The 24,530-nt window shown below is 43.5% G+C and overlaps 1 protein-coding gene across 1 annotated transcript in view; it reads right to left on the bottom strand.

Annotated features, from left to right (window-relative positions):
* Positions 1-10,347, bottom strand: part of HMCN1 (hemicentin 1) — a 287,686-nt gene extending 277,339 nt beyond the window's left edge. Inside the window, exons 1-3 of the mRNA XM_077332660.1 lie at positions 10,167-10,347; positions 6,171-6,387; positions 4,968-5,056 (exon numbers count right to left, since the gene is read on the bottom strand). The gene's annotated coding sequence lies outside the window, so the exon portion shown is untranslated. The remainder of the gene's footprint in view (positions 1-4,967; positions 5,057-6,170; positions 6,388-10,166) is intronic.
* Between the last annotated feature and the right edge of the window lie 14,183 nt (positions 10,348-24,530).

Genomic DNA, 24,530 nt, shown 5'->3' with positions numbered 1-24,530 from the left:
GTAAATTCCATTTGATTCAATAAGACTTACTCCCAGGAAAGTCCTGTTAGGCTTGTACCGCAACACACTGTGGGGCTGGGAAGGGTATAATTCTGTTTAGGGTTGTTCTGTAAAGGCATCAAACACAGATTCTAAACCAAAATTAGGCAGAAGTCAGAGACCATTTCAAGAAATAAAATGCATGCGAGTGTACAAAAGGAAACGGCATTTCATATGGTCCTGCAGGTGCAGTATACTGATGCTAACTTTCCCTTGGATCGCATAAACTTCCCAGCAGGACGCATCCACAAACACTCTTTTCTCACAAGCCCTCTGTTGTGGTAATGCAATCTCAGCACGTAACTGACATACTTGCAACCACAGATATTTAAACAATTTCCCTTCTCATGAATGCTGTGCATTCCCTCGCACCTTCTCAATGACTCCTTTTCTCTTTTCATTGATAGTGATCATTGTTTTAGTTCTCCCACACCCCAAAATAGGGATTTTTTGCTTAATGCTATTGATAGTGGTATTTCTAAAGCCTAAGATAAGCAAGAGAAAATAAGGAGGATGTACTCGTGCTATGGATTCATGAAGTTAGCGATTGCTACTCCAGTGTACACGCCGATACTGTGGTCTCCCAATACAACAACATTATTATAAGCCAAAGCTGATGAAATACCAGCAACCCCTGCAACAGTACTCCTGAATTAATCTTAACCTCTCTTTATCTCACCCACAGAAGGGAGGTGGGAGGCAATCAAAGGCAGAGCATTCTCATTGGTGTTGCCACCCAGCATCTACCAATCACAGAGACATCTTCAGTAACAACTGTGAACTTGGCACCTATCCTGTTTTCAGAAGAAACGTCTATAACCTATTGAGTAACAAATGTATGTTTGACAAATTTGTAATTTCCCCATGTTACATAGGAGGAGGAAATATTGTGTCTGAATGCTCAGCGTATTGGAGTGCTTTGGAGGCCATGGAATAGAAGATGCCCGAAAGTCCTAAATGGAGAGTCCTAACAGCAAATTTATTAATGTGGAATGCCTTGTACTTGCAGTCCCAGCTCTCCAGTTGCTTCAGAGTTTGCTTCTCTGATGTGGCTTGGAGTACTGGGGACAGGCTGCTGTCAATCACATGGAGATCTCCATTGATTCCTATGGTTTTTTCCACCATCTCAGTTGTGGATCCAATGGGCATAAGTACAAACTTTCTATTGTTCTGCTCCTCACCTGTCCATCTCTCTAACTTTGCTCAAATTCTCTCAGTGTGCTCAGTGTGATGCACATGGTTCTCCCCTCTACCATTTTGTCCTTACAACCACATTGTGAGATACACTCAACTGATAGAAAGCTACTGGCCCAAAGTCACCAAGTGTTCCAACCATCTAAAGGTTATGCTTGTGCAGTTCTCCCCAACATGGCCTCTACAGGTGCCATGGCATCCTTCATGTCGTTCCTGGCACCAACTGGTTTCTTCCCAGAGCATCTCTTCTCCCAAACAAAAGTACATCTTGGGATTCCCTCCACCTCCTTGGAGCAAGAGGTGATCCATCAGAAACCTGCTATTCCCATCACTGGAGGATGCATGGCTTGGAGGATGCACTGCTAAACATGTGATTGCCAATGTGGAAAAGAGGATCCATGTTGGCTAAGTAGGGAGTAGAGCCCTTGGCAGAAGAGCTGTCAGCCATTCCTGAATTACCACATCTTCAAACACCACCTTTCCTGGCCCAAGTGCCAGCAGAGAGAGTTTGGCCAGGCAAGAGTTGGCTGCAGCAAAGCTGGCTGAGAGGAGCCAGTCCCCTTCTTGGCCCTGCTTAGCCTATGAAAGGAATGAGGTAGGTAGCGTGGGGAGTGGCCCATTCTCCAAAGACAGATCTAGCTCAGGGTCTTTAATTGTTGGCCCAGAGAATCCTGTGGCTGAACTAGGGTGGAGATAGTGGTCAGAGAGGAGCTGGGAGTGGCATAAGAAGCTGGCTCCTGGATAGGCCACAAAAGTGTAGTGAGGAAGACAAGTAAAGAACACCATTCGAAACTCTCATGTCTCTTATGCCATTCTTGGTGAGGGAGGGAAAACCTATCTCATGAAGCAGAGGCAAGTGGCCACCTCCAGTCTGCTTCGCCTGTCTGTACTCACAGTGACCTACAGAGACCTATATCATGCTGGTGCCCACCACAGTTTCTTAAAATTCCAAAGTAACCATCACTCAATAACGTTGAGGACCCTGTGCCATTTGGAGTATGCTGTTGGTGCAACAGTTTTGTAACATCAGAATAAAGTCAAAACACAGGTCCCCAACCTTTTTGAGCCTGTGGGCATGTTTGGAATTTTGACTCAGCATGGGGAGTGCAGCTACAAAATGGCTGCCAACAATACCAGCTGCAGGATGTGGCACCAGCTGCCACATCTTACCTTCAATCCCACAGTGCTATGGTGGCTGCTGATGGGAAAACAACATTTGTATAAAATCTGCAGTCAATCAAACCCGCAAAGCGAATCAGAAGCTTTTCTGGGCAAAAATTCCACCTGGCCATGCCCCATCTTCTAAAAACACTTGGTTGGCACCAGGAAAAGTATCAGTGTGTGCCATGATTCCCATGGACACCATGCAGAGGAAACCAGAATATGCGGGTATATTTTTCTTGCTCTTTTGTGAATGGGACTTTCTAACAGTCCTGAAAATGTTTGCTTTGTAGGTGACAAATGTTGCCACACAAAAACATTCTTGAATGAATTGGTAAAATTGCAAGAAGTGAAAGGAAAATTTCAGTACCTAGAGAGAACTGATTTATCTATAGAAAACCTGTCATTGACCACAAAAAGGAGAAGAAGGCAGCATGGAAAACCACAGGAAAGAAGGGAAGCTGAACTTCAAACTGGAGCCAAGTGTAGGAAAAGGGTAAAATCCCAAACCTCTTTTGACATCCTCACTTTCAAGGACAGCTGCAAATATAGAGAACCGCTACACATCCAAAAATTCAAGCCATCACTTTGTTCATGACGTAAAATCAAAATCAGAAGGTAATCAAAAGGGATCCAAAGGGTAGCAGAACATACATTGCCATCTGAGTGTTCCCCAACCCCCGGGCTACGAACCGGTACCGGGCCATGAAGCCCTCGGTACCGGGCCGCAGCAGGGGGGAGGGAGGCTTGGGCGCCAGCGCACCGGCATGGAACTGCTGCACCTGTGCGCTTGCGCCCGTGCCTCCCTCCCCCCCCCAGTCCCCTGGCCTCCCTCTCCCCTCCCTGGTCCCCAGCCTGAAAAAGATTGGGGACCTCTGGAATCAATACATAGCATCCTTCTAACTTTGAGGCTCTTCCGTGAAGAGTTCTGCAAAGCTGCTATATCGGCAAGGATCAGGAGAATACTTTCCCAAAAGCAGATCCATAAGTAAATATGCCTCTAACCCCAGCTTCTGTTTCTGATACTGTATGATGTACATGCTTTTAGGCAAAACATGAACACATTTGGTATAAAAACAGGGGGAGCAATTGAGGTGGGTGGGGGAGATAAACAGGGGAAATAAGGTCATTCCTGCCATTTTTCAAAGCCTTGATAAACATCTGTGGGGGTGGCCTGAGGTGTATAATGCATTCTGTCTCAATACAAGGAAGTTAAACTATTAGACTCTTGAGGGTGCCTCCTAGTTCGGTGAATCACTCCTCCCTGCAGTTCGAAACCCCATGATTCCCCTCTTTGGGTCTGCTGAAAACTGTGAGCCAAAGGAAGTTAGAAGGTTTTGTCGAGTTGGCACTCAGAAAGAACATCACAAACTTAGTATAGTGGGGAAACGACATAATGTTGCAAGTGCAGAAGATCAATCTGAATAATTTACTAAAAATCCATCTTGAAAAGCCATTAATGGAAAAAAAGAAAAAAATAGACATATCTGGTAGCAAATCTTCCATACTGCAGTAGCCCCAAAATTACATTTATTTTTTACTGTTTCCATTTCCTCTCTTTTCTGACCCACAGAAGTTTCATATAAGCGTCATTGTGATTCACAGCTGAAAAGCTTGGGAAAATATGACTGCCCAGGGTGTAAGAGAAAAAGCAGCAAATAGTTCAAAATGCATTATCCGAAATGTCAACCTGCATTTTATAGATACATATTTTTTCTACATATGGGGATTTTGACAAATGGTGCATATTGTGGTATGCAAGATGCAATCAATTATTTGCATATAAAAAGATCTTTTAGATGTAAGCCTGACTTCTCGGGAATGTCATCACTTGTGTTACCAGTATCCATGTGGTGACTGGAGATCTCCCGCTGTTACAACTGATCTCCATGCAATAGAGATCTCTAGAGAAAATGGCTGCTTTGGAAGGTGGGCTTCATGGCATTCCCCATCCCCAATCACCAGGTATTTCCCAACCCAGGGCCAGCAACCCTAGTGATCACTGACATGCTTCAGAAAATTATACTGACAACATTAACTCGTAAATTGTAAAGAATAAAGTGTTGGCAAAGTTTCAGTATGCAAAGGAGTAAAGCTTCAGGATGCTTAAGGAATAGAACAGTTTTATCTGGAAGAGAAACAACCATGTATAGAAAGCGAGTGATAGAGACCTAACTAACTATTCTAGCTGTTGTCTGCAGTCATTCGTCTGATCAACAACTGTTCTGGAGGCAAGCAAGGAGGAAGTATGCTCAAACAAACAGGAAATCTGCTGTTGAGCGAATCAGGAGACTGGAGGAGATAATTTGAAAATCATCACAAAGTTCCTATACTATCTACACTAAATATACATCTCTGATGTCTCCTGCAGGACATCCTATTTATTCTGCTCAATTCTGCACACTGCAGATCTTGCATATTCTAACATAAAGATGGGACGAAGGACATTCTTGTTTTTTGTTGATCAAGCCAAAGCCAGGTCAAAATGAAAGATTTTGCTTGCCTGTCGTATTCTTCTGTAATGTGTGGAGGATGGTGATGCAAGCAAAGAAGCAATGCCTCTTTGTGCTTACCTGGAAGCCCCACATGAATATCCCACTCTGTGAAGGGCCTTGGTGAAGAGCAGAAGACTTGGGTGTGATTTTTAGTCTTTATCAGGATCCTTCACAAGTCATAACAAGCAGGGAGAGAAACAAATGTAATTTGTTTTGAAAAAAATGAAAAGAACAATGAGAAGGTTAATCTCTATGATTTTGTTGTTTCAACCCTGTATGATGGGAAGGAGCACTACCTACGATCCTCTCAATACACTCGATCACTATGACATGTGAATAGGGGATGGGTTCATTTTCAAGCTTGAGAATATGCTGCAATTTAGCTCCATCAGAACCAATGATTCTGTGTATATAACTTGGAAAAATATACAGGTTGCAATCTTCATACAAAACAGTGACTGCAACATCCAAGGATACACTCATAATACAGTCTCCCAGTACATGAGGTGGAAGTGTCAAAAATGTAATGACTGAGAATGGCTTTGCCCTCCCTTGGAAGGATACCACCAGGCAAAGACACAGAAGATAAGGCTGTGCCAGCCTGGGGGACTTAAGGCTTAGGAGCACACTAGGGTAGAACCACACCGTGCCATTTTGTGCTGCTGAAGGAGTTATTTTCTGCATACAGCCCCAAACAGAACTGGGGGAGGAGTGGGGTCTACACCATTTAAAACAGCTCTATCTTTCCCCTTTAGAATCTAGCAGTGACCATCCCGGATTCTACTGTTTTCATTTAAAAGCAAGTCCAGGTTCTGTGAATTCCTGTTTCTCCCCACAATTGTCCCTTTATACTAACTTCCCAGACTCTGCTACTTCGCACAGTTAATTATTTCCTGCTCATTCCTGCTCATGCATCTTTATAAAGATAGTATTCCTTTGTTTCTTTGGCAACAAATGTGATTCCCCCTCCCCTATGGTAGTGACTGTGGAATTATAAAATCACACCTTCTGGAAAAAAATGGGGGGAGTAAATGTTACTGCATTTCTTTTGGCTACAATCAGCACCCCTCCTTTTCCCTCCCCGACATTTGAGAACAGATTAAGGATGCATTTAGGAAGTAATGAGTTAAGCACCCCAGAGAATTGGGGGCTACTTTACAACAACAGTGGCAACAGAGCCCCCTTTTAAAAACTTCCTTGCCTGTGTTGCTAATGCAGCCACAGATTCTCCACTGGTGCTTAATTAATTGCTTCCTGCTGATGCATGAAGCCCCAGCTTACCTGCATTGTGCCTATTCACACTTGACAAAGTGCTTGCATCTCCCACAAGTCGGCCTGGGTCCTCTCAACTAGATATGCTCCTAGAGTTCCATGCTTGGATTCAGACTGGGAGTGTGGCTTTCCCACCAGTTTTCCCAGCCAATTTGTCCCATTGGGGGAAATTTCCATGTACTTCATCTGTTCCTTTTCTGGAGAGATCTTGCTGCATTTTTCTAGCCTGCAAAACATAGTCCATCTGTTAGGTTTGTAGTTCTCATAATTGTAACAATGATTGCACCATGGTGAATTTGGAAAAAAAAACGCATGGGAATGCTGTGAAGCAATGAGGAGCATGTAAAACTCACCTCTCACCTCCACTCGATACCATGGCCAGGTGATATTCCTATTTACAAAGAAGTAATGGGAGAGTCAGGGCCAATTTGCCCTTTACAAAGTCCTTGTGGCTGCCATGAGAACTTTGGGTCACATTTGCACTAGGAGATGCCAGCCCTAGGCTATAACTCGTGAAAAGGAAGTCCGATGCCCTGGCTTATCTCTCTATCAGTCAGCATCTCATGGCAGAAGTAAGATTAGAATTAGGGGCTCCCAAATTTGCAGGACAGAAATGATAGATACTCTCTACAGCGAAGTTTTCATTGTACATAATCTGTAGAGCCCACTGGTTTCCGGAAACCTTGCGGTTCAAACATCTTCTTTGAAATGAAACCCAATCATTCTGCTGCAAATGCGCAAATTATTATTTGTGCCACTGAAGAATGTACATCTGTGCAGCGTATGGCACTGAATTGTTTCAAGAGCTGAAGTATGTTAGAACTATTGTCCTGGTTGCCATAAACACAGTCTTAACATGGGTGAGGGGGAGCTTTCAACTCGAACCATGCAAGCCATCTCCAGTTGCAATGTTTTAAAATTACAGGATAATTATACTACAGCATAATATTTAAAATCGAACTTTCAAACTCAATTGCCATCTGACTCCTCATTGCTATGGAATTATTTATCAACACATGTTCCCGGAGTTAACAACTTGGATCCCTTAATGCTATTCTAAACCTTTGGCCACATTTTTTTTAAAATGTTTAACAAGAGCCACTATCACCATCTACTGGTTGTTTAGAATAGAATATTTTAACACAAAGGGCATGATCCAAATAGATAGTTTTACCTTTGACATTTCAGTGGGAGTCTTAAGGTAGAACTAAGCTTTACAGGACAAACATAGGTTCACATTAACTCTTGGAGCTGGGGAGTTTCACACAAAGGGCATTTCCACACATCAGAAAAAATAGCGTTACGCCAGCTGAATGGCGTAGCATTAACCAATATTGCACCTTCAAGCTCCTCCTCACCTTTCTGCTGTCTCACCCTTGTCTGCCACCTTTTTGCACTTCTCACCCTCCAGAGGCAGCTGGAAATGGCAGAAGAGAGCAACGCAGCTTATACGCTACCCTCTTACGCCTGTCAATCAATCCAGGCAACCAATCACCTTTCTCCACGTTTTAAAGGGCCCGAGATGCCCACTATTTTTGTTAAATTCAATACTTTTCATTTAAATGCCGATGCATCTAATCATAGATGCACAGTGCTTTTTGAATGCCACCCCTTATGGAATCACGAGTCTTGATACTTAAAAAAATTAATCTCGTTCCTGATTTTTTTTGGGGGGGGGACTTTAGAGAGGTATGCTTTGTGTTACAACTTTGAGAAAAAAATATTTCTGGCATTGCCTGCAAACTTGTCCGCCTTTTTATTGCTCCAGTGAGTTAGCCATTTTTAAAAAGACAAGGGAGAGGCAAGTGAGAGGGTAGGATGAGACAGGTGCCTTTAGCACGTTTGAGCCTCCATACCTTCCCTCTGCTGGTTGCTCTCCTGTACCTTGTGCTAAATAGGTTGGAGAATCCACTTTATGTGATTCCCCAACTAGCACTTTAAAATGGAGGATGTAGCAAGTAGTTTGCTGCCTACATTCTGGATGTGGGTGATGTCATGCAGAGTGGCCGGAATGTAATGACTACGTAAGGTAAGCATTTAACTACATTTAATGGGCGCAGAAATCCCCAGAGAATTGGTGAACAGAAAGGAGCATTCAAAACAGGAGTGTTTTGTTCTATATTTCTCTCTCTCACACACACAGCTCTTCTAAACTGTTATTTTTCCTCAGGAAGGCTTTGAGGCCAGAAAAACAGAATTTTTGGGTCCCCAAACATTCTACCAACAATTTCCTTTACAGGGCCAAACTAGATATGAGAGCATTCATGGATCCAGTTCATGGCCATCAATGCTATTTTAAAGCAATATCTAGTAATTTAAACATTTCCATGAGGCATGATGATCCCAGGAATTCTTGTTTCTTCCCCTAGCACCTGAGGGGAGCCAGCTTGGTGCAGTGGTTAAGAGCAGTGGCATCTGATCTGGATAACTGGATTTGATTCCAGGTTTGATTCTCTACTCCTCCACATGCAGCCAACTGGATGACTCTGGGCCAGTCACGGTTCTTTCAAAGCTCTCTCAGCTTCAACTACCTCACAGAGTGCCAGTTGTGGGGAGAAGGGTAGGCAATTGTAAGCCACTTTGTGAATCCTTCAGATAGTTAAAAAGTGGGGTACCAAAAACAATACTTCCTCTTAAGTGTTGAAACAGCCATAGGGTGGGCTCTTTTAACACTTGAAAAGACACAGGGCCATTCCGCACGACTTTAATGTAGCAGAAGGCTTTCATATTGCAAACGCTACTAATTTGCACTTCCGCAAGACGTTGCACACAATCTGCAACACTCCTGCAATGGTTCCGCAAAAAGCGATTCATTGTAGCGCTTCTGGGGAAATCGGGAAAAGTGGATTCACCCTCCAAAAAGCGCTACACTCTTGCCAACAATCTGCAACACTAGTGAAAAAGACCTGTGCATTCTCATTGTGGCGGTTCCAGCAAAGTCACCAGCTAGATGGGTCTCTCCGTTGCAATGAATCAATGCATATTCGTTGCAACGTGTGTGTGTGCTTAAAGGGAAAGGGGCTTTTCCGGAGCATGATAACAACTGCCCATTGGCTGTTAGTTTGATTGACGGTCAGGGGCAGGACCAAGCACAGAAAAAATTGCTTCCTTTCTAGCGATTCCTGCGAGACCGGAAACCTGTGGGGAACGAATGAAACGCTACCGGATTCTACTACAAATGCAGGTATGCATAACGCCGAGATTCCACTATTTAAAATAGCGTTTCCGCTTTGTGGAACCAATTGGCAACATTGGTCCTTGTGCGGAAACATCCACAGAGTTAACAAGATTTCCTCTGGCTGCTCTGCCACATCGAGACTGGGCCCTCGCAATAATTTTAAAGCATTACTTCTTCTTCTAAAATGGTGTTGGTGGCCACAGATTGGACCCATGTCTGCCATCCTTCTAGTTTGGCCCACAGATTGAACATCAGAGCTAGTTTTTAGTGCAGCGGGCAGCAAGTGAAGGGGGGGAGTATACGTAAGGTTTTAACAAAGTATACGGCAGGAGGGAGAACAGGGCAAAAACCTGTGGCAGTCTCCCCTCCAAATTTCAGCAACGCTCTCTTGCTCTGTATGTTGGACAAACAGGACAGTCCGTGTGCTAAAGGATAAATGGATATCAATCTGACATTAAAAACCATGCTGTCAAAAATCAGTAGGAAAACATTTAAATCTCCCAGGTAATTCCATAGCCCTCAGAAACCCTTCAGACTCTGCAGCAGACTCTCCAAAATGGAGTGACCTTTGTTCACAATGCTTTTTATGAATCCAAATTGCATTGACCTTTTCATCCATGAAACAACAACCATGGCTGTTATTGACATTGTCATTTATCCTAAAGGTAGAAAAGAGTACCAAATCATCCAGGATTTCTATCCCCGTTCAGTGATTGGCTTTAATGTAAAAGATATGTGAAAAGTAAGAGAGAGAGAGCTTATAAATCCAATTAAAAAAATTAAAATTAAAAAATCATTAACATGGTGCAATGTGGAAAGGCCCTCACCTGGATGGTCCAAGCTAGCCGGATCTCATCAGATCTCAGAGGCTAGGCAGGGTAAGCTCTGGTTAGTATTTGGACAGGAGACCTCCAAGGAATATCGGATTCACTAATCAGAGGCACACCAACTCTGAATGCGTCTTGTCCTGAAGATCCTCTGGGGTGGCCGTAAGTTAGCTGCAACTTGATGGCACTTTCCACCACTACTGAGGAGAAAACACACAGCTGCCTCAGAGTATAGCCTTCTGAATCCTTTCCCTTGCAGCTCCTGCCTTCAACCCTCTGGTTACCCTTTTCTTTCATGCAGTGACTGGTAAATAGAGAGATTTTCCATTGTTTCAATTATGACTGAATTAAGGATTCTAAAAAGAGGTTGCAACTTGGGAAAAGGCTCTATTTTAAAAGCAGCCCAGAATACACTTGTAACCTTTTTGTGGCCTTCACTCTAGGGGTGTCACATCCCGTGGGCAGAAATCTGCCCATCTGCAGAAGCGTACCGGTAAATCCCAGCCATAGACCTTCAGCCCCTTTCTTTGAGGCTTGGAAATGGACTGACAGTCTCTTGCCCCTGAGGACAGGGAGAAAGTGGTCCCATTCCAAAGATTTTCTGCGTATTGAGATTGTGTTTTGCTATGAATGGGGGGTTGTGTCTTTTTGCTTCTCTTCCTCTGTATGTTGATATATCTATATAAAGAATGGTGAATGACAGCCTAAGAGAGGATCACTTTCCTATGGTTATGTTTTAAATGAAAGCATCGTGATCAGACAAAAAGCTCTTTCACATTTTATGTAAATTTATACCAGGCACTCCAGAGAAACAAATACCTGTCGCCTTCCTCTTTGCTTCCCCCCACCCCTCACATTAAAAATATTCAAGCTTTAATTTTGGAAAGGATCAGAAGCCAAATACTTTTCTCTTGTAAAGTGATCCATACCAAAGCATACAAAAAGAAAAACCCAGCACTCCCCAAATCCTTGTCATATGGAGCCATTTCCTGCAGCCTTTACTGAAAGGGGGAATGTCTTTCTGAAATATTTGGCCTATAGCCCTCGTCTTAAATAAAACACAGCAGCCTGCCTGCCTTCTACAGTCTTTATGGAGCTGACGGCTTTTACCTTTTGAGAGTGGTTTTTTTTCTTTTCTTTTCTTTTCTTTTTTGCACTCTTAAAAATGATTTAAGCTTGCTCACTGGTGCAATGTTAAATAACCAACTTTAAAATGTATGTCCTTGTTTTTTTAAAGGAACCACTTAGTGATGTTTTAAAAAAGGGAACGTCTTTTTTTCCAAGTATGCATTTTTCACCAAATTTCAGAAACAGCTTTGAAGTTCAGCAGTTAATTTTTACCTCAAAAAAAAAAAAAAAGAAACAGTTGAAGGAGAACAACAATGTCATTACCTATGTAAGATCAATTCTGCACTCTGTTGAGGCCAATCTTTATTGTATTTTGGGATTAAGATACTTAGGATCATTAAGGGCGATGGAATTTTTTTTTAAGATCCAGATTTTAATTGGAATGAAGGTTCAATACTTATGTACTTCCTTCTTATTGTAAAACTGAAGACAAGCTTGTAAATAACCATTTCCCTAACCTCGATAGCCCAGACTAGTTGGACCTGGGAAGCTAAGCAGGATCAGCCCTGGCTAGTATTTGGATGGGAGACCTCCAAGGAACACCAACATCATGACACAGAGGCAGGCAGTGGCAACCCACCTCCAAAAGTCTCCTTCAAATCAGCTGTGACTTGATGGCAAAAAAAGTGATCACCTATAGTGAGTAAGAATTATCTGCAGGGATTCAGACAGGGAAATGTTTGTTAATTAGAAGAGAGGGGTTCAAAAAATCCAGGTTTTAATTGGAACAAAGGTTGAATGCGTATGAACTTTCTTCAGCCTAGCCCTATCTCATTAGCTCCCACTGAAGAAGCATACATGGAAGACATGCACACAAAAGCTTATACCTTGAACAAAACTTTCTTGGTCTTAAAGGTACCACTGGACTCCAACTTTTTTCTGCTGCTTCAGATCAACACGGCTACCCACTGAATCTATCCATTCTAATTGTCCGTGTTCACTCGGGACACTACCTGTCCTCTTTATTATTCACTAATAAAACTCAGTCTCAGCCTTCATCTTTGTTGGGAGGGAGAACCTTGTTAATGTTTTATGAGTATGATTTACTAGTGATGTCATTTTCCACAGATCAGCTACCTGTCCCTAGCTACTGAGTCTGAGCAGTATGGAGGGAAGCATTTTGTCGCTAGCCCAGATGCATATAAATGTCATACGCATAAGCACCAAAGCACCATGAACAGCCTGCCATTTCCCATACAGCAGCTGCTGTGATCTGTTTGGAACTGTGGATAACATACCATTGGGGGTGGGAATCATGTTTTTCAGTAGGATGGGGTCACCCTCTCTGGGTGCCTGTGGAATTGAACTCCCTAGTCCAATCTTTTTGAAATTTGGGAGTTCTTTTGAGGAGAGGCGTCTGAAGCTACCCTGCAAATTTATTGCCTTTACCACAAACCCCCACCCTCCAGCCCACAGAATAGACAGAAAGGGGAAATTTCCTATAGTTTTTAATGGTCCCATTTACTTTAATGGCACCAAATCTCTTTAGATTCGGCTAGATTGATCCTGCCGAATATGAGCCAGGGAGGGGTGCTTCAGATTCAGACTGAATCCAAAACAGTCTGATTTGTTTTTTGCTTTTTTTTTTTTTTGCACATGCCAAGTTGTTACAAGCATGCCCCTATTTGGGGTTATGAATAATTGGATGGTGTACAATAATTCAATGCACCCTGTCATTTTGTAATGGGTCAAAATGCTTCTTAACTAGGAGCAGCCCATCCACTAGGCAGATCTGGGCTCCTTCCAAGGGCACCATCCCTGCCATATATGGAGATGTGCCAAGCAGGTTGTTGTCCCCCTTGAGCCCTGAGCTGGTGGCTGCTGTACCACTGTTGGGCAGCCAGAGCCTTTTGCCCAAGCCCCACAGTGTTGGCTGCAGCACCATGGGAAGCAGCAGCCCCAGATGTCCAGCTGCTGGTGCTGCTGCACTTGGATTCACCTGTGGCCAGTAGGCAGCCAGTCGGAGAGGGACATGGGCTCCTGCCCTGATCCAGGTAGGGAAAACCCTCATCAGTTAAGACAGCATCAGTAGATCAGAGCAGGTCAGGCAGTGCTCCTAGGTCCCTATAAAACCTTGTGAATCAGGCTACCAGGCCGGTCTGAACAATTAGGAGAACTGATGACAGCTATTGAACAGCAGTGTCATCTCCATTTAATCATCACAAAAAAAAACAGCCTTCCACCTGGACTACATCATTCTACGAAATGGAACGCTCTGCCGAATGAGATCAGAGCCCCGCAGGAACTTCAACAGTTCCACGGGGCTTGTAAGACAGTGCTGTTTCGCCAGGCCTACGGTTGGAGCCAGAAGTAACACCTAACACTGTAGGCCTCTCAGTCCGACCCCGCCAGGATGAAAAACCCACACTTCAGCTCCTGAATTATCCCCACTTCCCATGCTCATTAGAGAAAGCACCACAGCCAGTTTTAAGACTTCATGTTTTATTATTTTAATATGTAAGATTTTAATGTAATATAGAAGTGGTTTTGTTATTAATCTTGCGGGTTTTATACAGGGATTCAGTGTATTGTACAAGTAATCCACCATAAGTTTCCAAAGACAGAGCAGAATATAAATCTCAAGACAGACAGACAGGTTTTGCCCTCCCACCCCTACCCCCAGCTTCCTTTTGCAGTCATTCAGGCCAGTCCCCCAAACCTTTAAGCCATCTGACTGACAAACCTGAACATCGATGGTCCCTGATATAAGCACAGCAAGGGGCTGGGAAATGTTGCTACAAATTACTGTTCTTTTTGTGCCTACAGAAGATCAAGGCCATACAAGTCTTACTCATACAGGGATGTGACAGGTGATTACATTAATCCGTGCAGCTGGATTTGTCTGCTTGTACAGATGCTTCATACAAATCAATTACGTCCCTTCTATTGAGCAAGCCTACGTGTAGCTTCATCCTGGCAGAAGACAAACCAGAACAGCTCAACCTGTGACCCGCTGTACCAAGCCCAGCCCCACTGTGAGGAGGTTCAAAGCAGAGAATTTGACTGCAAAACCCAGGTGTGTCCTCAGACAGGACAGCCTCTTATGAGAACAACAAATGGGACCATAGTTTTTCCCATTCCTCCTCCTATGGCAGCCCATTGAGACCCCATCAATTTTGTTTGTGTGTGTTTGAGGCTCCCCCAGACCAAAAAGGGCACACATGTCTCCTGTGGGAGGGGTGAATCAACGAAAAACCTCACTTCCACAAATGATATTGCTATTTGATCAGAGGAACTGCATGTTTGGATCTATGCCATGGTTCTGAAACTTGTGTTCTTCTTCTTTTGCTAATGTGCAAAAGAGGAATTACTGGCAGACAGAAGAAGGGTTCACTTCACCCTTTCTTCACCTTCCAGATCCTTTCATGGAATCCGTTAAAAAAAATAATCAGGACCATTTCTATGCCACCAGCTCACAAAATAGTTGCAAAGCAAAGGAGACAGTAGAAGCAATGGGCATAACCGACAAAAAAGCTCAACAACATTAATCACACAGAAAAAGAAACACCAAACAAACATAATAATGAGTGGGGGAGCTTACCATTTACCAAATGCTGGGGATAGTACAAACAATTTTATCTGGCATCTATTTCATTTATTTATTTATAATTTAATGTACTGCCCCTTCCCAGTGACAGGCTTGGGGCAGGTTCCAACAATAATTTACATTTAAAGCTATAAAACTTTAAAAACATGCTATAATACTATTTGTTTCATAGCCACCGCAATCTAGCTGCCAAATTCAGTTGTCACAGTGGTGGTCAAAAAGATCCCCTATACTGGGAACCTCATATAGGGGGAGGAGAGGAACATAGAAAAGAGAGGAGGGAGGCCCATAGTGCTTATAAATTGGCCTGACCTCAACCATAGGCCTGGCAGAAGAGTACCATTTTATAGGTCCAGTGGAACTTTGAGGTCAAGGTCTAGTCAAGGCCTGGATCTCCACTGGCAGTTCATTCCTCTAGGTAGGAGCCAGGGCTGAAAAGGCCCTGGCTCTAGTTGAGGCCAGCCAAATCACTCTGGGGCCAGAGATTTGCTGAACACAATATTCTTTGGGGAATATATAGGGAGAGGCAGTCTCTTAGATAGGCAAAGCCTTGGCTGTGTAAGGCCTTTAAAGTCTGAATGGCCTTACTATACATTACACTATACAGGTCATCCCCAAGGACTTTCAATCAAATGTGCCTTCCAAGTTTTGTGCCTGGAATCAGTTTTCATGTAATTCATGTACATGGATCATCATCATCATCATCATCAAGGTGGGATCAGGGTGCACAAGAGGACTAAACAACACATTACAAGTCTTGTGTCTGGTTTCCTCCACCCAATTTCAGATCTGTCAATCACACATCAGCCTCTTTGAGGGTTTCCTGCAGGCTCAATCCTCCCAAGAGACAACCACAATTGGACACCTAAGTACAATGCAGAGGTTTTTTTGGTTGAAGACCTAAAACCTTAACCTGAGATTTTTGCATATGCTTACTTTGTTTTCAATGAATTCCCAAAGCCTCTTTTTGTCTCTGTGATGCTTGCCTGTGGGAGAGGGGTGGCTCTGTTTCATCACCGGTAGAATTAGGCCCCTCGTTAAGTTTTTCTAAGTTCAAGTCCATGTGCTCCAAGTGCCAGAATTATTTACACTAAACATACCCAGAACATAATAGGCTTCCAATGTATTTATGGGCACTATTCAAAGTACTCTCTTGGCATCACGACTTCCTGTTCGCATACAAATTTGCACAGCTATTCAGATAATATCAGAGTTTCTGTTCAGTCTAATCTTCTGAAGTGAGGAAGAAGGCCATTGGAAAGCATCTCTGATACAGTGCGTTTTCTATGGAATTCCCTCCCTGCATCAATTCACTTGATATCTACCCATAGAGTATTCTGTAGGCCAATGTTCATCTTAAGAGTTTTTGACATGTCATGCCTACATTCTCTGACTTGGGTATCTAACAGCCTGTTACGCAACAGCTGTGTACTTCCTGCTGAGAACTACTTTCCCAAGTGCATGTCCAGTGTTTGGATAGACACTCCAGTGTATGGAGAGAAGAAACTTCAGTCTTTCTCCTACACAGTCTTCCCACCCATGAAAAAACTGGGGGAATGCTATGGCTCAGTGGTAGATCATATACCTGACATACAGAATTATTATTATTATTAAAAATTATTTCCTGCCACTCCCGAGACCGACTAGTAATGGGTTACAAGTTGTCCATGCTAAAACCCGAATAAAACCCCATTAAAACAATACAAGGACATAAGAAATCATACAACAAAAAACCCCGAACAAACTTGGCGGCATTGCTCAATCTCCCATCCTCCTAGTAAAACATCTAATAAAGGGAGTGGGAAGAGGGGGACATGGATAACACATGGCCTAAATGCTGCCTAGCACTGGAAAAGCCCCAATCAGATCTTCCTCGCTGCCCCGGTCTCAACCATAAACCTGCTGGGAGAGCTCCATTTTGCAACAAACTCCATGTGCACAGCCCAGGAATGGTCCGCATGAAAATGCTGGGGAGAAGATATGTGTGGTGGCCGAACCTGGATACTGAAGTGGATGTATGTGTGCAGAGTGTGAGCTGTGCCAACTATCATGCCCTGCAGCCCAGTTCACCCATGGGAGGCGGCCCAGCCACCGTGGTCCCAGCTGCACATGGATTTTGCAGGCCCATTCCAAGGCCAGACATTCTTCATTGTTGTGGATGCACTGACCAAGTGGTTGGAGGCCCTCCCTGTAAAATCTATGACTTCTTGCATTGTCATCAGGTACCTCCATTGTTTGTTTGAATGTTTTTTGGCCAACAGCCTAATTTCCCACCTAATGTCCACTCTTTTTCATCTGTCACCAAAAAGGCAGGTGGAACATACAATCTTTGTAAGTAAGATCAGTGTTAGTTTTACCATTAATTAGGAAGATAAAGTGGCCCATTTGAGTAGGGGTAGCAGTCCCCAGCTAGGACCTGGGGATCCCCTGAAAAAATAACTCATCTCCAGATGACAGAGATCAATTCCCTAGGGAAAAATGGCTGCCTTGGAGGGTGGATTATACTTCATTGAGGCCCCTCCCTACTTCAAACCCTGCCCACTCCCAACTGCACCCCCAAAGTCTCCAGGTATTTCTCAACCCAGAGCTGCCAACTCTACATCTATGTCAGGAGACATAAGTTAACTTTATAGAGAAGCAAACAATTAATTATTTAGTTTACTATTCCATTATTACCACTGTAGCAATTTGTATTTTCTGTCTTAAGCAACAAAGCAACAAATTCTGAATATGATAAATTAAAAATCTCCTTCCCTTTCCTGACAGAAGAAAGAGATACAGATCCTGGATTTCTCTGTTATTTCCATTACATGTCCTTATACAGACATGCTTTTAAGAACGAGATTATTCCTCGGAGCAAAAACAGTCACATTTGGATCCTGGTAGTTAAAACAAAACACAGGTTGCTTTCTTTCCTTTTTCCAGGTGCCGCATTCTGCATAGACAAAGGCTTTGCCACAACTATTTGCCGATTCTATTCTACTATGTTGTTTACAGCCTTTTTCGTCCGCTGAAACAAGTCATGCTATTCACAGAGGTGCTGTGGGGGGCAGGGGTAACCACGGTGAGACATTTCTTATAAAAGGCTCTGCTAGAAACCCAGTTTAACTTCCCTGACAAAGAGGTCTTTGTGTGCGTATGATGCGCTGTCAAGTCATGTCCAGCTTTTGTCACTCATGTGAATTAAGGACCTCCAAAACTTCTATCAGTCTTGCTCTTGTCTTACAGGCTGCCTTTATTGAGTCAATCTGTCTCATATTGTCACCTTCTCCACACCTCAGCGTGGCCATTATGTCCTGTAAAGTTTTATTCCCAGGGCCCATTATGCACGGCTGCCGAAACGGCGATTTCGGGTCACATGGAAAACACGGAGGGGGAAGAAGCAAAGCAAACCACTTATGCACGGGACGGGACGGAACGCAACGGCGGCAAAACCTAGAGTAACTGATTATGCACGCGCCGACCCCGGCGCCGCTTCCAGTTGCACCCCGGTCACCCGGAAGCTGCGCTTTCTTCCGCGTTTCGCTAACACGGTTTTTTCGGCAGCATGCACCGAATCTGCAGCCGGTTGTAGCCGGCTCTGTGCGTTATCGGTGATTTTCGTCGCCGCCATTCCACCCCGAATGTGCGCTATCCCCCCGTGCATAATGGGCCCAGGTGATGTTCTGACTTTGCAGCACCCCTTTGGCAAAAGGGAGCTTATGGGGGAGGGGTCTTGAAGTCGGATCCAACTTTCCCTTGTGTTCCACAGTTCCTTTGAAAAGGGACTGTCTCTTCACGTATTTTGTCAGTGATAGAACCAATTCGTTTTTGTGTGTGCATGTGCAGTAACATTATAACATCGTAAAAATAATGTTGGATGTATCAGTAGGTCCCTTGCTCCTCCTTAGTTGCCAACTAAGAAAATGGCCCGCAATTGTCAAATTGGCATCAGTGTTAATAAATAATTGTGAAGCATGCTAAATGTGTCAACATGTTCTTCATTGGTGAACCTACTTTTTGGGTGGATGCACAGTAATTTTACAAAATAACACTGTAAGAAATACTAGATGTATTGTAGGAAACAGCATGGCTGCTGTCATTTGAAAGGTCCCCTGTTCCTCCTTAGACTCCAGCTAAGAAAATGGCCATTGAAGGTTCCACCAAATCCTAATGAAAATAGCATTCTGTTTATGATGGTTGAACTGGATACGACAATTCATAATAATGTTTATTGAATAATGATGAAGCACGCCAAATGGAAATACTGGACATGTCAAGTTTCCATGATTGTCAAGCCAATTATATAATTCCATTATTTTCAGATGTTTACAAGACTGAATTGCCATGGGAGTTTAGGGGAAGAGATGTGGGGAAGAATGAAGAAACAATACAAGTGCCAGACAACAAACCCTACCCACAAAAAAGAAATGCAAGGAAAGGAATTGGAGGTTGACAACTTGGTTTGTCTGTATGTTTGTTAGTTAGATTTCTATACTACATATCCTGGTGGTCAGTTCTGGGCAGTGTACAACATTATATATGCTCTATATGTACAACATGATATACTAATGGAGGCAAATTGTCTTCAAATTAAACTATTAAGTATTAAAGATGTCCAGCGTTAACACTCTGATGTTTAGAGCTCCTGCCATGTGGATCAAGCCAGACGGTAGCCTGAATTGCCCACAATAGGTAGTTTTTAGTCAAGATCTCATTGCAAATGCATACCATTTGAAGCAAGATTCACAAGTATGAATTAGTTCCTCATGTTCTGCAGTCCTAGCAATATAATTTCTTATCCCTTTCGGTCCTGGCCCCCACCTGGTAGAACGAGCTCTCTGAGGAAATCAGAGCCCTGCTGGAACTCCCACAGTTCTGCAGGGCTGGCAAAAGGGAGCTCCTCCACCAGGCATTCGCTTGAGGCCGACCAACTCGGGACATCTGCTGGTCCCCCCCTCAGACACCCTGCCATGACTGAACAATTTGACTTCCCCAGCGTTGTTGTTATTCATGTTGTGTTGTAATTGTTACCGATAGATTGTTGTGATGTTCTATTGAAAACTGTATAATGTTATAGATTGTTATAATGTTCCATGTAAACCGCCCCGAGCCGTAAAGAATGGGCGGTATAAAAATCCAAATAAATAAAACAAATTATCCCATTTTATCTCCTCAGATTCTAAGCAGCCAATAAACCAACAAGCTGCAGATGCATAGAAACAATATAATAATTTTGTTTCAGAAAACATGAGGTAAAAGTAATACACACATGAAAAACATAGGCAGACATTTTACACTCTGTTCAGTGCCCTCGATGGGAGAAAAAATCATTTTACATGTCAAATGGAGGTACTCTCAGTACCCATTTGGGTAAGCTACTGGAGTGGAATGGATCTACCACCCAAAAAATTATGACCTTAATTTTTCCAGATGGGCAATCCTCTTCTGCTGCAGAACAGTGAGTACTGCAAGTTCTCCACTGTAATTTTGTACTGGAGGACACAGTCATAGGTCAATACGTATTTGGGAAGATTTGTACAGAAAAAGCTCCTTAGGACAAGCAGGATCAAGACCACTGGTTCAAAGCCAGCACCTTGAACTGGAGTCTGAAACAGACTTTGGCTGTTGGATGGGACTGTGGCCTTGAGGTAGAGTATCTGCTTTGCCTGCCAAAGGTCCACAGTTCAATCCCCGTCATCTCCAGTTAAAGGATCAGGCAGCAGTTGATGGGAAAGACCAATTCTGCTCCAGAGATAACAGAGAGATGCCGCTAGTCTCAGCAGACAATACTGGCCTTGACAGACCCAACAGAAGGCAACCTCATGTGTTCACTGACCAGCATCCAATGCAGTTATTTCAGCACAGGAACAATACAGACCCATATCCATGATTGAGATTCTACTCTTTGCTATGAACTGGAATTAGGATGGATATTTCACCTACTGGGCTTGCTAGGATTCTGGGTACTATAGCCACAGTGCACTTTCAGACACAGAAAGGAATGAGGGTGTGCAATGTTGTTCCCTGCAGTATAAATCTTGTGGTACAGATACAAATACCAGGAGCCTGGTTTACTGGGTTTTTTTACCTGAGCAATTGAGCATTACCTTCCACCTCCTGTACTTTTGGTTCCAGAGATTAGTTTAAGCCCCCTGTTCCAACAAAGGACAGCAGGGACCCGGAGTCCAATCCTTCCCCTCTCTCAGGGTTGCCACCAGTGCGGATTTGGGGGGGGGGGGTTGTGTGTGTGTAGGGTTGCCAGATCCAGGTTGGGAAACTCCTGGAGATTTGTGAATGAAGGCTGTGGAAGACAGAAACCTCAGTAGGGTACAGTGGCAAACGGTACACCCTCCAAAATATCCATTCTCTCATGGGGAACTGATCTCATGCAGTCTGGAGATGAGCTGTAATTCCAGGAGATCACCAAGTCCCATCTGGAGGCTGGCATCCCTAACTTCCAGCATACGTCTCTCCCATCCAAGGTCAGAATTGGTTATGGCAGCACACAGCCCCAGTCTGGCTCTGAAGTGGCCAGATCAAAATGATACTTCGCGGTGTTTCACTGCAAATTTATAAACTGCAGGGTAATACAAGCAGATTATAGATACGTGGCTTTTTAAAAAATCGTGCAAGATACAAAACCTATAATCTCAATCAATTCAAACTCTTTGTCATTAGGGTCTCTTGACGTATATAAATCAGCACTGGGAGGCCACCAGATGGTGCTACATGCACAGATTAATGTTTGAAGGAGACTTGCTTCTAACCCTCTGATTTCCGAATGCAGGGATTGTGCTGACAATCAAACGCATAGCTACGTAAATCAGAAAGGACGGACCCACAGACCAATGGCTTAGAAGCTGAATGAAGGACTTGTGCAATTGAAGAAAACTGGGTGGAAATCAAAGAATGTTTATCCTGAAAAAGCTGAACTTTTTTTGCTGAAGGCCTGTGACTATTGTGATAAAGAACATAAGGCCTTTGTCCTCTCTTTCTGCTGTAGTGGTTAAGAGTGGCAGCCTCTAATCAGGAGAACCAGGTTTGATTCCCCACTCCTCCACATGCAGCCATCTGAGTGACCATTGTATACGGCACTGGTCAGACCACACCTGGAGTACTGTGTGCAGTTCTGGAGGCCTCACTTCAAGAAGGACGTAGATAAAATTGAAAGGGTACAGAGGAGAGCAACGAAGATGATCTGGGGCCAAGGGACCAAGCCCTATGAAGATAGGTTGAGGGACTTGGGAATGTTCAGCATGGAGAAAAGGAGGTTGAAAGGGGACATGATAGCCCTCTTTAAGTATTTGAAAGGTTGTCACTTGGAGGAGGGCAGGATGCTGTTTCTGCTGACTGCAGAGGAGAGGACACGCAGTAATGGGTTTAAACTTCAAGTACAACGATATAGGCTAGATATCAGGAAAAAGTTTTTCACAGTCAGAGTATTTCAGCAGTGGAATAGACTGCCTAAGGAGGTGGTGAGCTCCCCCTCACTGGAAGTCTTCAAGCAAAGGTTGGATACACACTTTTCTTGGATGCTTTAGGATGCTTAGGGCTAATCCTGCGTTGAGCAGGGGGTTGGACTAGATGGCCTGTATGGCCCCTTCCAACTCTATGATTCTATGATTCTATGACTAGTCACAGTTCTCTTAGAGTTATTCTCACATGGCAGTCCTCTTAGAGCTCTCTGGGCCCCATACCTAATGGGGTATCTGTTGCGAGGAGAGGAAGGGAAAGTGATTATAAGGTGCTTTGAGTCTCCTTTGGGTAGTGAACAGTGGTGTATGAAAACGCGAAGTTTGGGGAGGGGCCAGTTCACCAGGGCTGCAATGCCACAGAGCCTACCCTCTGAATCTGCCATGTTCCCCAGGGAAACTGATCCCTCTAAGTCTGAGAATCAGATGTATTTCTGGTAGAACTCTGGATCGGAACTGGAGATAGGCAACCTTCTTGCATATTTAGAACAGTAAGAAAAATCAGAAATAACATATTGATTTAAAAAAACAGAGAACTAAATTCACTCCCATCTAATCTGGTACCCCCTTAAAACTTGGGACCTATGCAACCACCTAGGCACCCTGTTCCTAACATTTCTTTAGCCTAGCCATCTACTCCTCCACTTAAAGGTTGCAAGGACCAGTATGGGATGGCTGTACGTAGGGGGCAACACTCTATTGGTCTAGGGTTGTCAATCACCATATGAGGCCTGGAGATCTCCTGGAATTGCAACTAATCTCCAGATAACAGGGACCATCTCCTGTTGAGTATGCCATTGATATACTTTGCTCTCAACAAGGACATAGGGTTTTTTTATCTTACTATGCATGCTATCCGCATTCAACTCTTACAATTCCCTTTTTATTTTATTTGTGACAATGTGACTGTAATGTGGTGTTATTAATTTATTAATTTATTTGGATTTTTAGTAATATGTTAGTAATATGTCATGTAATTCTGAATCTAATTCTCTGTTCTTAGGACAAGATAACTTGTCAGTACAGCTTGTCACTTGCAGGGATGCTTCGAGGCTTGGGGTGGAGACTGATGGGGTAGCAAGCAGTCTCTTTTACTTATTTCTTTTCATAACTGGAAAAGTGTCTGCCATTAATTACTAACATGGACAGTTTTATTTCTCCAACATTTTTTGAGAACTACAACTGAACTCAAAAGGACTGATTAGCTGTTTTAGCAAAGAATTATCATATGGCATAATATGGCCTCTTGTGGCGCAGAGTGGTAAGGCAGCAGACATGCAGGCTGAAAGCTTTGCTCATGAGGCTGGGAGTTCAATCCCAGCAGCCGGCTCAAGGTTGACTCAGACTTCCATCCTTCCGAGGTCGGTAAAATGAGTACCCAGCTTGTGGGGGGTAAAACGGTAATGATTGGGGAAGGCACTGGCAAACCACCCCGTATTGAGTCTGCCATGAAAATGCTGGAGGGCGTCACCCCAAGGGTCAGACATGACTCGGTGCTTGCACAGGGGATACCTTTACCTTATAATATGACATAATTTGGATACTATGACACAGTTTCCTAATTTGCCACTAATTTATCCTTTTCTATATATCTGCACTCTCATGGTTCTTGTCCCATTTTGTTGAGGATGTGTGCCTGCACAAAAAGCCCACGCCTTGAATAAATCTTTGTTGGTCTTAAAGGTGCCATTGAACTCAATTCTTATTATGCTACTTCAGACCAACACGGCTACCCACTTGAATCTATCTCCTGTTGGGTCTTCTTCTTTTCCTTCCATTATTGTCTTTTCCCATGAGTTGTCTTCTCATAATGTGACCAAAATACAATCCCCCTCAGTATCATCATTTTAGCTCCTAGAGAGAGTTTGAGCTTGATTTGATCTGGAACCCACTTATTTGTCTTTTGGGAAGTCCATGGTATCCATCAAACTGGCCTCCACAATACCATTCAACTTTCTTCCTGTCAGCTCTCTCCATTGTCCAACTTCCACACCTGTACATAATAATGGGGAATATTATGGTAGGAATTATCTTGATCTTCTTGTGGGGAGAAGAAGGTGAAGGTCTTTGTAAGCCGCTTTTGTGACTCCTTTGGGGAGTGAAAAGTGGGGTATTAAAGAACTCAGCTCTTCTTGTTCATCTTGGTCACCACTTACACAGCACTACACTTACGACACTTTTCTAGCTTCTAAATAGCTACTCAGTCTCATTTCCTTTCTTATTTCTTGGTTGCAG

Source organism: Paroedura picta, chromosome 4 (assembly GCF_049243985.1).
Source record: "Paroedura picta isolate Pp20150507F chromosome 4, Ppicta_v3.0, whole genome shotgun sequence".
NCBI lineage: Eukaryota > Metazoa > Chordata > Lepidosauria > Squamata > Gekkonidae > Paroedura > Paroedura picta.
Note: the sequence above shows the minus strand (reverse complement) of the source record. Positions and strands in the feature narration are given on the sequence as shown.